General features: G+C 32.4%; 1 protein-coding gene across 12 annotated transcripts in view; it reads right to left on the bottom strand.

Annotated features, from left to right (window-relative positions):
• Positions 1-17,109, bottom strand: part of Adgrl2 (adhesion G protein-coupled receptor L2) — a 192,818-nt gene that overhangs the window by 136,240 nt on the left and 39,469 nt on the right. The window lies entirely within an intron of this gene.

Here is a 17,109-nt window from a genome sequence, read left to right as displayed (position 1 = left end):
ATGGTGGCACACGTTTGTAATTCCAGCGCCTAAAGAGGCTGAGGAGGCAGGACGACTAGAAGTTCAAGGCAATCCTCGGCAATTTTGTAAGACCCTAAGCAACTTAGTGAGAAAATAAAAAGGGGTAGGGACATAGCACCAGTGGGCTCGATCCCTGGTGATGGAAGGAAGGGTGAGTGGGTGGGTCCATGAGTTTCTTTTTCTCTAGAACTCCTTTCTTTTCTTTTCTTTCTTTTTTGGTGATGGGATAGAAACCAGGGCCTCATGATTGCTAGCAAAGTGCTCGATCCCTGGGCTATATGCCAAGCCTTCTCCAGAATTTTAACTGGAAAACTTGGGGCAATTCCAGAATTAGAGCAAGAGCTGAAACTGACAGGAGGCATAAGCTTGGGTGAGTACACTGTAAATCACACTAAAACAAAACTACAAGAGAGACTTGAAGCTTTTAAAAGACGGAACAGGAAGTAAGCAAATACAAAGAGATGTGGGTCAAATAACCAGACAAGTAAAGAGAGCTAAGGTTTGGGATCCTTGTTAGATGTTACCAGTTTCCATCCACCTTTCGAACTCTGCAAGGGCTTCAGGAAATAAGACTCCCGCCGTCCAGGGGAGTCCTGCTTACTTTCTTCCCAAACAAACATTACTATCTGTTCCTTATCACCAAAAAAAAAAAAAGTATAGATCATCATTTCTCTCATCAGAGATTTACCAAATCCCATGAAGACACCACTGATATCTCAACATTCATCCCTTTTTATCTAGTCTTACTGTAATTTTTGTTCTTATCTCTCATTTGTTTTTCTCACCTGAATTACCACTGCAGTCTTATTTAGAAAAAGATCGTAAAGGCATAGAACACGGAATAAATTCAGCTCACCGGTATGTTTTATTTGCCCCTCAGTGTCTGAATTTATCTGGAACTAGTTGCCAACATTCCAAAATATGAAGGCAGAACATTCAAACCCAATTTCTGACTTTCCTTAGGGGGAGAAAATCATCTCACATAACAACATACACTGAAGAAAACATCTAAATAATGACAAAATGATCTCCTAAAGCATCTGCCTACTTTAGTGAATATTTCTCGAATAAAAATTGATATTCACTTTTGAAATTATTCAATGTTATATCACCTAATATGGTAAAATTCTAATTCTTCCACAAGACATAAAAATAGCCGTCTGTGGTTTGGCTCTAACTTCATCCTGTGCCATCTCACCTCACCTTGAACACAAAATGAACAGCTTGCAAGTCACATTTTTTAGTGGCAATATTTTTTGCACCTTGTGCTCCCTCTCCTGGAATGCCTTTCTCATTCCCTTTTAGCTAGCCGTGTCTTTTTTCTTTGAGATAGCTCTGCTGTTTCAATTTCATCTGGATGTACCACTTAGGCAGCTTTCCATAGCTCCTTGTAGGTGTTAGAACATGCACCATAACCAGTAAGATCCTTAAAGTTAAGAACTATGTCTAGTACACAGCACACTCTGGGCACATGGCAAATGTTAGATAATTACTGATGAATACATGTTTAAATATTTGACTTCTAAACATCAACAAGTCTAAAAGATGGGCATTTTAGCAATTTTATGGTAAATAAGAAACCTCAAACTCAGGTAACTTGCATAAGTTCATGTAGTTAGTAAACTGAGTCAGAATTTGAACCATTGGACTTTACGCCAAAAGTTGCTGCCTTTGAATATGTAGGTTTTGTTGTTCCCGTGAGAAACCTGTATAAATGGAATTTCACTACAAGTATGTCAGTGAAAGGAAATGAGGATAGTTAATACAACAACAATAATACCTAATCCTAAATCAAAGCTGACACAATAAATCTTGTGAAATGTTCTGCTGCATCTCAGAAATGTGCCCAGCTGTAGAAATGCCAAGAATAACTTTCAAAGACCAAGGAAAATTATAAGAAAACTAATAAAATCTTCATATTCTGAGCACTTAGCATTTCATTATCTTACCATTAAGCAAAGATTAGAAAAAAGAAAACAATAATGCAATCTTTAATGGAAAATGTATTAAGAAAATTCACTGTCCACAGGATAGGCAAAAAATGGACCATAAATTCTTGAAGAAAAATATTTATGATAGTCAAGAAAACATGATTAACAGAACTAATTAAAGAATAATTCTGTGATCCAAGTTCTTAAATTACAAGAATAGTAACAGATATAAATGCTTCAAACACAAATTAATTTGATCAGAACTTAGCAACAGCTTGTGATATAAAGCATAAATTCTTAAACTTTGTTTTCAAACATCATAGTACTATATTACAAAGGAATTTCTTGGGGAAAAAAATGACAGACCAAAAAACAAGCAAACCTTAACAGTTATATATTATGCAGCATTAAATTTCTCCAGGATGATCAAAAAACATGAACAAAAATTGATCTTCAATATTCCTTTACTAATACTTGGATTTTTTTTAATGATCTTTGAAAATGTCATGACTTATCCACACAGGTTGCAAATCAGTGTGTGTGTGTGTGTGTGTGTGTTTACTAAAACATAAAGCCTAATTAAATGTTTTTCTTAAAAACCAACTCCCACCTTTTTTGCCCTTACCAGTGTCTCTGGGCCAACAAAATACTGCCAATTATTACTCTCAATACATTAGAGAGTAAAACTTCTGAAAGCAGTAATCTTCTCCACACAGATGGATATAGATGTTTTGAGTGTTCTATATGGCATTCATTTGCCACATAAGCACCTGCAGTCTCTTAGACTGTCCTGCTAGGCATTCCTAAAAACACCTGGGCAAGCCATTTACTCAAAGAACTAGACACTGGAAGAGATGAGAGATAATTAGCAAATAAAACTATTCCTGGCACTCTCTCGACATTTGTGCAGAACCAAGCTCCAAGCCAGCACCTGGTGAAGGGAACTGCTAGATGTGATAATTCCAATTTACACATTCAGCACAACATTCTGTCTGCCTGTCAATTTGAAATAGTTTCCTATTCAGTGATAACAGATACCCCAAAAGAATGCAGTGTCGAAGTGCTGACATGAATTTTTTATGCACCAACTAGACCCTCTCTTCTGGACCAGCTGTATCTGCCTTCTTAACTCTTGGAATGGACTGACAGTTCCGTTTTTTGCTACTATACCAAAAAAACATTTTCTTTTATTATAGGGTAAGTTTAAAATACCATATCTTCATGTGGAATGAATACTAATAAGGCACAGTTTAAAAAATAATAATAAAGTTTAAAAAAAATAAAGTTTCACTGGGTTGGGATATCTTTATTTAGTGCAGTTATTTCTCAGTTGCCCATGAAACTATACATTTCTACTAAACACAGGATTTGCTAACTCTTTTTTCAAAGTTAACAGAGAAAATGAGAAGATACTCAAGCAAAAGAGATAGACACAGAGTCAGCACGGTAAATCAGATAAGAATTTGCAAATGCTAAATAGAGAAAAAGAAATTTTTTACTCAACTCTATGGAGACTATTTTCCTCCATATATTTTTATATGACAATTTTTTGAAAAAGTTTTATGAAAGGACAATTAAATCAACATTATATTCAGACAATCATAAATCTAAGAATACTTTCATATTCCCTTCATATTTAAATGACAAATTGCTTATAGAGTATTACTATTTCTTCCCACATATATACCAAATTATATTCATTAATAACTCCCCCCATAATAAGCTATACCATTCTCTCTCCAAGTAGTTACCTAGATGATTCATTTGTTCTAAAAAAGCGGTAACTTGGGGAGGGGGAGGGGTCAAATAAATAAATAAATAAATAAGCGGTAACATTCCTCTTGTATTTGTCCTATGAAATAGCAATATATTCTTTTTAGTTAATTTCAATGGTGCCAAGCTTTCATTTTTTTATGTATATACATATATAAATATTTTTTTCTTTTTTAGTTGTTGATGTACCTTTATTTTTTATTTATTTATATGTGGTGCTAAGAATCAAACCCAGTGCCTCACACATGCCAGGCAAGTGCTCTGCCACTAAGCCACAACCCCAGGCCCCCAAGCTTTAATTTTAAGAATTAACTTTCTAAAATAAATGTAAACCTTTTAGGAACAAAGTGTTAGAAAACAATGCTTTGATCTGGGAGATCACACTTTTGTTATAAAACAAGAATGATAATAAACTATTAAATGTGAGGATAAGAAATCTTTATTTTTGGAACCTTAAATCAATGATGAACATATCAATGAAAAAGTGAGTTTTGTGAGTGAATCTTTCAGTTACAAACTAATTTAAGGGTAGAATTTACTTAGTAATGGTGTAGAATATAAGTTAAATGTTATCTTCTTCAAAGTTAATGAATATAAACAGTACCTCCTATATTGTACTCTAAATTTACCTCAATTTCCACTAAAAATAGAATATACTTATTTTTTAATTTAAACAAAGAGATAGTATGGTAAATCAAACCCATCTGCAAATGTTAAATAGAGAATAAGAAATTCTGACTGACTGCATATATATTCAGACATACACATAAATGTACATGTGTGTATACATATACACACGTAGATTTCCCCCAGCAAAGCCAGTGGTTTTAATACCAGAAGCTTGAAGTAAATCTTTTAATGTTAACAGTAAAGTCACCAATAATATAATTAAAAATAATATATTTTCATGTATGGTAAGTCTACATAATATATTATAATACAATATCATTAGTCATTAAGAGGATAAAATTTCCTCCTTCTTATACTGAAGTTTCAATAACAGGAAGGATTTTCTTGTTACTAAATGAAAGTTTACTGAGTAAGTAGAGATACATTCATTATTAAGCATTTTTAAACTGATACCTTCATAATTATCTATCTTCTAAAGCATTTTCTCAAACCATGGAAGGAAAATGACAATGTACCTAAGCTCACCACTGGATTTAAGTAGGAAATGCCACACATAAGAGAAAAATGTCAACATTAGTTGATCTGGTTCAGTGTAGGTTTTTACCATCCAGATAATTTAAAGAATTATCAAAATCATGTAAGAACTAAGGCTACCTTCAGTAACTAGCATTTGCTACAATTAAATTTTAAGTTAGACTCAGCTGTTAATCCTGAAGACCACAAGCTATACACTCTGTGCATGCACCAAAACTTGCTTATTTTCAATATTGATAAACTTGCCTTGTATGTAGGTAAAAACGCAGCCCTAAGAATGAAGTACACATTTAAAATATTGCTTTGGCCTGGTATGGTGGTTCAGGCTTTTAATCCTAGCCACTGAGGAGGCTGAGGCAGGAGGACTGCAAGTTCAAAGCAGCCTCAGCAACTCAGCAAGACCCTGTCCCAAAATTAAAAAAAAAAAAAACAGGCTGGGAATGTGCTCAGTGGTTACATGCCCCTGCGTTCAAGCTCCAGTATGGGGGGGGGGGGGGGGAAGAAGGGGATGAGAGGAGCTTGAGAAGATAAGCAAAAAGGTACTGGCACATGTTTCTTTATACTGTGCTCCAACATACAGATTAGTAAGGAACCGAGTCATAAAGTAGCTTTCAACCTGGTGAAGGAGTTCAGTATTAAGGTGAGCTCTCATGGTGTGCAGGAGTATTTATAATAGGTAAGTTAAATGTGGAGTTTATCCACTAGCTGCAACACAATGTCAGCCTTTCTGTGTGTCCTTCTACTCCTTGGTATGCAGCATCTTATCTGTAAATGAATCTCTGATCTGTCCCCAACTTGAAAAGCATTCCGAAATACAAAATTAAAGAAGTGCCAATCATTTGAGCTTTTTTATGTGTACTTTTATTCTACATCTATTATTTAAAATTGTCAGAATAAATATCAAGGATTACAAAACAAAAAAATACTTAGAAAGGTGTCCACTGTGACAAATCTGTCCTCATCCCTAAAGTCAATACTTTAGGAAAACATGCAATTTTAAAACACATTTATATATTTATATTTATTAATATTACAGTGAAGTCAATCTTCTAAAAAGACCAAAATATTATTTTAAATTAACTTTTTTTTTTTTTTGGCAAAATGACTAGAAACATTTATTTGGACCTTGTCAGAGGGTTTCAATTTTACATCATTACATTTTTAACTTGCCTAATCAGTTGAACAAAAGTACTTTATGTAAAATGATTCTTTTAGTTGCCTTAGCTACAAATCCCTGCAGGATACTATAATTGAAATCTACTCACGTAAGTTAGGAATAATTAGGGCCCCAAATTAAGCCAAACACAAAGTTAATTCAAATAGTCAGCTGCTGTCATTTAAATGGTTATGGGTTTTATTGTTGCTTAACATTTCCGAATTCTTTTAAATATACTTTGTTCTTCTAATCTATATGTACAATTTTAGTACAGCTAGAAATGGGATCAGGAGGCAAGGATTCACCACCTTTTAAACTGAAGTCACACCTATATTCAGTTTTTTGTCACCAAAGGTTTTCCACTCAATCTTTGCTATCAGTCAATTAACAACATTGTTGAAAGGATGGAGTGACATCTCTCAAAGGCAAGCTTTCTAGTAAATAAAGCCAGATCACAGAATCTACAGCCAGTGCCCTTAATGCAACAAAAGTAAGAGCTTTTGAAAGCTACAAGGGATGGTCTCTATTTGCTTAAACTCTAAAACAAAGCAAAGAATTAAATGGGCTTCCTGTTGTAAGCCAACTAAAGGGAACCAATAATGTACAAAACTCATGCCTGAAGAAGGAGCTCAGAAGGCATGCCTTTTAACTATTTTAAAGACGACTGACAACAGTGTGAAATAGTAACAGAGTTAAAGTTAAAATTATGCTTAAAATTATTACAGGTTCTCAGTGTTCTTGTAATTAATCATCTCAGTAATATTTGATATTTTCAAAGAAATGCTTTTAAAAAAAATTATCTATATATGCTTGCAGCTATAAACTTCAGAGGATTATTTGAAAGTTGCAGAGTTAGCAAGATTAGTCGTCCTGTATTATAGATGCTTTTCATTACAAAACAGTCAATGTTAATATAGCTTTTAATAGGAACTGATCATGAATAAAGAAAACTTTTAAATAAATTATCTATTTTGATAATCACCGTTAAGTTCAACAGTGCTGTGCAATATTATTTAAAGTATATTTTAAAGATTCTTGAGTGACAGCCTCATGAGGCAACAACCCAAAGCTAAGTATAAAATTCTTCATGAAGAAACTGTACTGGCATAGTAAATCCTGGCAAATGGACAATCCCCTGCAGGTTTTTCAGTAGTGTCTTCATCTGTAAAGTGAAAAATTCTACACTGCCAATCTCCAAGTTGTAACTCCAAGTCTAAAATTATTTATTTCCAACAAAAAAAAAATGAAAATAAAAATATCTAACATATGTATCTATATATAATTCTCTGTTTCAAAACCGCTATTTACTTAATTTGATTTTGGCTTTAAAAGGCCAAAAATTCTAATGAAGACACAAATTTAATTTGCAATTTGTATTATCATAAAATAAATCATTATCAGTAGCCCATCTCCTTTGACAGGAAAATCAAAAAGAGATTATGGACACTATTAAGAAGAACTATTATGTTCACTACTGAGAAGAAAAACATCTTTGACTATGTGTAATACTAACAAATGGAAAAACCATTAAATTACATTAGGCAGATAAAATAGCTACTTTTAATGCCCAGTTTACTATCAAGTAACTCCAATCCTACAGTCTTACAGGGCAAACATGGTTAATACTGAAATTAAAATTATATTTCTTAGTTACTTAAAAAGACTCTAGAAGGGGTATAAAATAATAAACTTTTTCTAAATGAGTTAAGGTAAACAACACATACTTTGCATTACATGATACAAAATGTTCTTTAAATAATAAAAAATGCATTAATATATGCTTTCAAATAACATTTCCATAATGAGAGATCAATAGAGAATAGAGAGAGAAAGGAGCAGATTACATTGTCCTTGGGGATTTTGTTTTTTAATAATTAGATGAAAGATGAATAGAAAGCATATAAAATAGGGCTAGAAATGTAACAATACATAAAAATGTTCAATAAAGCTTCAAGGTAGTTTAGTCCCTTTCTCAATAAAATGAGTTATAAAATTGAAAATGATGTTATTTCTGAATTTCAGCTACATTGTTTGGGTTAGAAACAAATATTGATATGCAGTTGTGAAAATCATTGTCATACAAAAATCTAATTTTCTACACTAAACATTATAACAAACAAAACTCCCTGAACCAGATGTCCTCTCATAGACCTGTAACCTCAGCATCACCTGACAGCTTGCCAGAAATGAGAATATCAGGGCCAGTTGTGATGCTCAGCATCTCAGAAGGCTGAGGCAGGAGGATCATGAATTCATAGCCAGCCTCAGCAATTTAGCAAGGCCTGAAGCCACTCAGTGAGACCCTGTCTCTAAATATAAAATAAAAAGGGCTGGGAGTGTGGCTCAGTGGTTAAGTGCCCCTGGGTTCAATCCTTGGTACAAACAAACAAAAAGATATGAGAATATCAAGGCCCATTCCAGATTACTGCATCTATATTTTACCATGACCCCCATGTGATTTACACATGCACACACATTAAATTTTAGGAACACTAATTTTTTAAATCCAACATGACCTCCCTAAAATTTTTCCTCCTCCCATACACATCTTTTCTTGAATTTTCCTCTCCCTGGATCCTTACAAACATTTCCTTCTTTCACAGATGAGCCCTCCTGCCCCTGCACTGAATTCCATTTCCATTCCTTCTGCCTGAATGATCTTCAGGTGTTTGGCATATCTACTTAAAGCAATCCCAAAATAAAATTATACAGCAATATTTTCCTTAAACAATTAAATACTCTTGGTCTACACCACCTTTCTCCTTTGCTTTGCTAGACAATTTTTTGAATCACCTTTGTCACCTCACCACAGCATTCTACCATGTAAAAGTTTTTCTCTTAAAATCCAACAGGCTCTCTGCACCATGGACAAATATGCTTTGCTCATCCTTATGCTGCATTTGAGTGAGGTGGTGAAGTCCCTGACTCCTACGAGGCATGCCACCTCTAACACCTTAATTAAATATAGGCATATTTGTCACCTAGTTTACATCTTTAATAAAGGCCAAGTAGCCCTTATTTGAAGTACTTGAGACCAGAAGTGGTTCAGAGTTTTTTTAGATTTTGAAATAGCTGCAATCTTCATTTTTTTTTTGTTTCCTTATGTCAGCCCTCAAAAAGTTGCATATTTCAGAGCATTTGGACATTAAAATTAGGGATACTCAATCCATACTACATGAAAAGACCCAGAAAGGGAAGAGAGAAATCATTTTAACTGCACAAGCATACGCACGCACACCCCCCCATTTAGATATAAACAGAAGGTTTACAAGGAATAGTAGGTATACCCCACAAATAAGCAACAAAGTGAGAATTTTACTTAGAACTCTTTTTCAGAGCAATCCATATATAAAACAAAATTCTATATTATTTGAATCAATTTTCCCCCCAGAAAATTACTGTTTCTTGACACTCCAAGAATCCTGAAATTTCATTTTCACTATGCAATGCTTTCATTAATCACTATATTCATGTTTTTGCTCCTCTCACTCTCTCCACCCACCCTGTACCAAAAAAATTACTTTCTTAAAAATAAACCTTATTAAACAAACTTTATGCAAAAGTAAATCATTTATGTAGGTAAGGGCAGTAATATAAGAATCAGAAGAATAGTGAGATATTTTTTATCCACACTTTATTCTGTATTGATATAAAGGATGTTCTTTTTTCCTTTTTTATATATTTATTTATTATTGCTCACCATGTGTTTTTAATTTGGTTTTGTACCTACTTAGTTAAAATTTAACTAAAATTTGTTTCATAGCTTAAAATTTGTTAGTTAAAATTTGATTCATAGCAATTGGATTAATATTAGTTCACTTCATTTTAAATTAACTGGTTAAAGAATTTAGGTAATAGTGATTGATACATGTAGCTCAGTAGTACAGCGCCTACCTAGCATGCATGAGAACCTGTGTTTGATCCCCAGGACCTCAAAAGAAAAGGAACTTAGCTATCATATCACCATATAACAATCTTGAGTACTGATGGATTAAAATTTTGAATAAAACCATTGAAGTGCCACAGGGAAATGCAAGTAAACAAACCTTTAACTGATGTCAAACTATGAGATTTTTAATCATAAAAATAATGGAGGACTTCAAAAAGAAAATAGCTATATATTAAAAAGCAAGAAAATAAAGGATGAATAAGTCAAATGTAATAAAAATCTTAGTAACTGATAAATATAGGAATAAGCAATGACTACAATACTAATTAGTAATGTGTTACATTACAAATTTCTTTTTTGTTTTAAAATATTTAAGCAGTATAAATAAAACTAGAATAGATTTTCCATGATACAACTGACAAAAGGTTATTGTCACAAATAAACTGTAGACAGGTAATGAGAAAAATTGGTAAAGGTATTGAACAAAAAATTTCACATCAAAATTATAACTAGCCAATAGATAAACTAATAAAAAATCTTTTTATCCTAACAAGTAGATATCAAATTACAAATTTAATTTACATTAACATACCCTCTTCCACATATCAAAATGTCAATTATTTTTAAAATTCAAAATCGATGCTGATATAGAGATTGATATTCTCATACACTGGTAATCAATGTGAACATTCACATAACTATTCAGAGAAAACAATTTGAAAGATAGCTACATCTCTGATAATAATCAGAATTCTAAAATTCTAGCCACCAGATATGAAAAAAAAATGTTAATATGAAGATATATATTGTACTTCCACCTGAAAAAATTAAGAACAAATCAATGAGGAGTAGAAGAGAAGGAATAATTTTTGGAATATATAAAATAAATTACAATACTGCTGTTAAAATCCATTATCACAATATATAATGGCATGATAATTCAGGTGATGATAATGTAAAATTGAAAAATCTTAATGCAACAATAGATGTAAATGAAATAAATGAAATGAATTTTATACATAATTTTGTTCTCTAGAATATTAAGTATATTGGAAAAATAAGACAAAAAGGAAACGTGTAATGTTAATATTCAAATTATGAACAATTTTACATTTTTATCTTAAGGTTTTTATTTTCTATCCTTTCTTGGGAAGATGTATTACATTCAAAATTAGAAAGAAAAAAATACTTTAAGAAAAATAAGCCCTTATAGCAGGAATTATGGCAGACCTAAAAGTACAACTCAAGACAGTCTCATGCTGATAAGGAGAGATTAGAAACGTTGTTTTTGCTTCCTGAAGCATGGATATGGAATTCTCTCCTCAGCTTTAAATTTTAGCCAAGAGATCCCAAAGCCAGGACTAGGTATTCTCCGAGTGCTCCTGCACTCTCCTGTCAAGTTGAAAAAAGGAAGTTCAGGACCAAGGCTGAAAGATGTCATGAGATATTCACTAATCCACACTGATGTCTAATACACATAACCTGCATGCTGTCATGTCTTTCTCTGTCATGCAGAGGAGGCAAATAGAAAATAAGGAATATCGTGGGATATTAAGTATATGTTTCAGTAAGATACTCCCCTAGTATTAGGGCAGGTAAGTCAGGTTTTCAAGGCATACCTATATTCTTTAACTAGTTAATCTAAAATGAAATGAACTAATATTAATCCAATTGCTATGAATCTAATGCCTTTTTCAAGCATACTGTAAAATCACAGTATTCCAACCTAATACTCAAGATATTTTCAGTCATCTGTATTATCTTATTCTCTAATACCACAAACTAAGTATATAGCATATAAAAAAGGGAAAAGGTATTAATTCAAAAATGAAGCAAGAACTTCATCAAAACTGAAATTAATGAATAATGAGTACTTAACAGAATCACAGGTCTGCAAAATGAAGATGCTTTAAATGCCTCTTGTACTTTTAATTAAGCTATCTTTAATATATTATTGATTTTTTCAAAATGTAAAAATAACTGATAATATATAATATGCACATAAAATCAATGTATCTAAAATGTATTCTAGTTTAGATAAGTTAATAATTTACTTTTAGCATATTATTGTTTAATAACATTTACTTATGAAATATTTGATGCAGTCTTTTCTGTGAGAAAATGGAGGCTTGCAATATTATATTATTGAGGTCTACTGGGCAGCTGTGAATGACACACTTATTTATAACACCAGAAAAGACCTGCTCCTTAAGTTACTGGAAAAGAAGCAGTGGGGGATAGAACAGAGTAGAAAGTGAGAGGAAAAGAGAGAAGGGGGGAAAAAATCAACAACCAAGCACTTGAATGTACTCATCATTTATGAGACGTGATATATTGATGATGCATACTAGGGTAGAAAATGACCGAATATAATTCAAATTAGCTTTTTAAAAGATGCTAGTATATCTATTAAGTTAGTTTTAATTTTTGCAACTTTGTGTCACATTCAGAACAAATTTACCTGCATCTTGAATCTCACTAGTCATAATAAAAAGACAGCTGGCTTTTCCAAGATAGAAATAATATCCTTTAATTTATAATGGCATTAATATTTATATTTTTAAAACCAAAATACTTCACTAATTATGGAGAAGAAAGTGCTGCAATCAAATTACATTACATCTGTAAAACACAATAAAGAATTTAAAGTGTCCAAAGAACAATATAGTTAAGCACTTTCTTAAGGAGTAAAATCACACAGGACAACACTAAAAATATAAATAAAATCATTTAAAAAAATTGTGTTGGTTTGAGCAGATGTTAATTTACATAATTTGTGAATTTAAAAAAATAAGGTTACATTTGCTGTGCAGCAAGCACAGATATACAATTCCTATTAATTTAATGGGAGTTATGACTCCCATTAAGCTTAATAGGAGTCATAGAGCCAAATCCCCATGTACCTTGCTGAAAATTTACCTTCAAGACTTCAACTAATCAAAATTACTGAAATGAACAAAAGTAGTCAATTTTGCTAGATTAGAAAATGTAATTCCCTAACATAAGTCAAATCAGTATTATAGTGATGGCCATCTACTTATTCCCAACAAGAAAACGAATAAAGTTATCACAATGAAAAAAGACAAACTGAAACAAGAGTTTAGGAGTTCTGCTAAATGCAGCAGAAAATATGTTGCTTTTTCCAATTTGTTGTGAATATTTCAATATTTTTTCTTTCTCAGTACACTATCCAAAAAAAAAAGTTAAAAGAAATTTCCTTTTTTAAAGCCTAAAATTACAGGAGCCTGATCAGAGGGATAAACAAAATCTGAAAATATACTGACTCAATTCCCAGAAAGCAACCAGTTACTAACTTCTGAATTACACCGAATAAAATCATTTTCTTCCCCCCCCCAAAAAAAAATAGTTTTGAGTTTACATTTAAAGCTGGGATATAGTTTAGTGGCAGAAGACTTGTCTAGCATGAACAAGGCCCTGGCAATTATCACCCTGTTATGACAACTGCTCACTGGCCCCTCCCCACTATTAAGACTATGAACTTCAAAGACTTATGCTGCTCATGTGATAGGAACAGATTGAGTAGTTGCTAAAAAACAGACATCATTCTAGGCACTTTAATATATGAATGAAAAACAGCAATGAAAAAAAAAAAAAAAACCCTGCCTTTGTGGAGCTGACATACTGTGTGTGTGTGTGTGTGTACATACATATTCAGATATATGTATGTGTATATTTTCTTATGTGTATGTGGAGGAAAGAATGAAAGAAAAAAGAATATTCTTCAAGTATTAAGTTTAAACTTGAAGAATCATTATTTCTTCCACAAAATTCAGACTATTGGGAAGTACTTACATGTAAAATAAAAATTATTTTTTAATTAATACTTAACCTCCAGACCTGCCTATTTTCTTCTACTAGATACTGAAAATACCCTACACATAACATATCATATTTTACGAAGATAACATTGATTCTAAAGTCATTAGAAAATGTGTTTAGAGAATTTAAATGTCAGTTAAAAATTGGCAGGATACTATTTCCACAGTTATGTTTGTAAATTTTCTTGTTTTATATAAAATAAACATATAAAGCTATATCTGGTATTTATACCTAGAATAACATTTTTCACTGAAATAAGAATAACAACATTATAATTTGAGTTAATTACAAAAATTCAGACTTATGAAATTTAGTTACGTATTAACTGTGTAAAGAATTCAACCTGAAATTCATATTACCAGCTTTGCTGAAGAGCCACTATTATTTGTAACTTGTCACTTGAGCAAGCTTTCATATGTCTGACTTATGCTTGCCAGGGCTCCATTATATAGCATAATTTAATTCTCTGGGACACAAAAATTCAATTTCCTTTCCTACTTACTGATACATGATTCCACAGTGGGTTACTATGCTTATAAAAATTGGCCAAAATAATCAAAGCACACCAGTTTCTCAACAGACTAACTTGTGAAGGGCTTGAGTTTAGTTCTCCAGGAATAAAATCAATTATATAAAAATTTTACAAAATATTTTTAAAGTTTGGTCTTCATTCAATCATTGTTTATTTAGAAATTCTAAACACAATTTTTAAAAATATACAGAAAGAAAATGTTTCTATCTTGCAAAAATATTCACTAAGACTGACTGACAAATAATGGAGTAATTCTAACAACTAGGCTTTTATATAATTAGCTTTTGCCATACTAAACTTCAAAAGTGGTTATTGATTTGGTTTTTTAATATGTATAAGAGGCACTGGAGGTATAGCTCAGTGGTAGAGCATGGCCCTGGCGTGCATAGGCCCTGGGTTCAAACCCAGCACCATAAAAATAAAGGAATATGCACAAGAAACAGGACATATTTATAAGGTCTGTCTGAACACAGAATAAGTACTTCTCACAAATTTGGAAATACACCTCTGATAGGTATAGATCTAAAATAAATCCAACATGTTATGAAGCCTTTAAATAATACCAAGGTAAATCAGTACTTTGGAAGATAGAAATCAACAAGAAAGACATGGTCCATGGTGATTCTACAATATGTAAACTGTTTTGTTTTAAAATATTAGTTGGTTGCTATTATTTAAAATCTTAATGTCTGGTTTCAATTGAAAAGTTGGAAAACTGGCAAAACTGGGCTATACACTGGAAAGGACTTAATCATGGTCCTTTGGCAAGCACTTCCCTGTCTGTGGCAAACCCCAGACTGCCTGATACACTCAAGTTACTTTATCTGTTTGACCCTAATAGGTGTTTGAGGTTCCAAAGCTGTGCAAGAACATGAGCTCCTCAGAGTAAGAACTGTGCTTTGTGTATCTCTGAAACCTCATCTGAGTTTATGTGCAAGGACCTGGGAACTGTACAAAAAATACCATCTCATTTTTTAATATTTTAAAAGGTAACATTCATGGAAGGGCTCAGAAAAAACTTAATGGCTGAACAATTAAATTTCTATCTTCCTTCCTATACCCTCATACCTAACTTTGATTGGTTTTCTCCATAGGTGTTCACAGACCATTATCTGGTTTCCTGCAATAAAGGACTATCCTGTCATGTAAAACTTTTCTAAGACAAACTCATGTGATGCTGAATAAATGTTCTAACAGTGTGCATTAGCTGTGTATACTCTTAGAATAAGCAGTGTGAGTTCGTCCCCAGTTCTTTTTATCAGTAGGAGGGAATTGCTTCAAAAGCAATACCCCCTAGCCTGATGTGCCAAAAATGATATTTCTCTTAACAGCAGATATGAATCCTGACCTGATAGGTGACACTGGAAATAAAACTGCAGTATCTCATGAAAAAGTCTCTGTCTGCTAGCTCTCCCCGCCCCCCACTGAGTTATGCTACTGCGCCAGCAAAGTGGTCTCCACACCAATTGGAAATTTTTCATTATTGGACTAACGATCCATTGGTCCACACCTGGAATCTTTTTTAAATGTATAAAAAAATCAAACATAACAGCAGGAATTCAGTTATTATTATTTCTAAAAACCAGATGCAAAATTATAAGCTATCCATATGATTTTCACAACAATCCAAGCCTGAGATTCACATTAAAACTCAATTCCTGCTTCTTTTTTATCATTACAGTACTATTCTTCACTCAGACATACTATACTTTTAGAGTTGATGTATCTCCAATTCTAAAACAAAGAGGAATATAATCTGAAAATAAAATAGTAATATATTTGTAACTTTCAAGTATGACTTAAATCTAATTGAACACTATATACTTTCTGGTTACAGAAGTTCTTATTTTAAAATATTTCTAAATTTCTATATGTTTAAAATATATTATCAAGTTATATCAATATATTGAGTGTAGGATTGGTAGGACAGGAAGAAAATGACAAAACCTAAACTTGAAACAAACAATTCAAATAAAATTCTTTTGGCAAAATTAAAAGGTTAATGTTTTGAAGCTTATTACAAACACATTGGAATAATAAGCTCCTATCTATTAGCTGATATTATGCCTTTTTTTCCCCTGCCAACCATTTTATTAATAGCTATAAATAGAATAATTAAAAGCATATATAAAACCAATTTAAAAATTCTAAAACATTTTTATCAATACTATTTCACTGGGCCTTAAAAAAAATCCATTATATTTTATATGAATTTATCAAAGATTCTGTATTCTTCAAAGCTTTTATAACTTAACATTTTCATGCTGAATAACACCATCAACTAGCTATAAAATTTACACATCTTTCCTCCATATTAACTTTCAGTCTGCTTTATGCTCTATACTATCTGGATGAATGTTCTTTTCACATGGGAATATTATTTCAGACTGCATAAATAGTGGGTACCAGAAAATCTACACAGTAAATAATAAATGATCATTCCAATTATTTCATTAAGCCGCAAAAATGCATTTACTTCTTTAAAACTCAGTCAGGTGTGATGGTGCATGTGATAATCCCAGAAGTCTGAGGCAGAAAGATTGTGAGTTCAAAGCCAGCCTCACCACTTTAGCAGGTCTCAAAATAAAATATAAAAAGGGACGGAGATATAGCTCAGTAGTAAAGTATCTCTGGGTTCAATCACCAACCCAGAAAAAGAAGTTGGTCTGTCTTGAAAACTACTCACCATTAATCAAGAGTTATACAGTTTTAGGAGCTGGAAGTATAGCTGGTAGAGTGCTTGCCTATAATGCAGGAGGGCCTGGGTTCCATCCCAAGCACCACAAAAATACAAAAGAAAAAA

The sequence above is a fragment of the Marmota flaviventris genome, chromosome 10 (assembly GCF_047511675.1).
Source record: "Marmota flaviventris isolate mMarFla1 chromosome 10, mMarFla1.hap1, whole genome shotgun sequence".
In the NCBI taxonomy this organism is placed as follows: domain Eukaryota; kingdom Metazoa; phylum Chordata; class Mammalia; order Rodentia; family Sciuridae; genus Marmota; species Marmota flaviventris.
The sequence above is the reverse complement of the archived record's forward strand: the minus strand, read 5'-3'. Positions and strand labels throughout refer to the sequence as shown.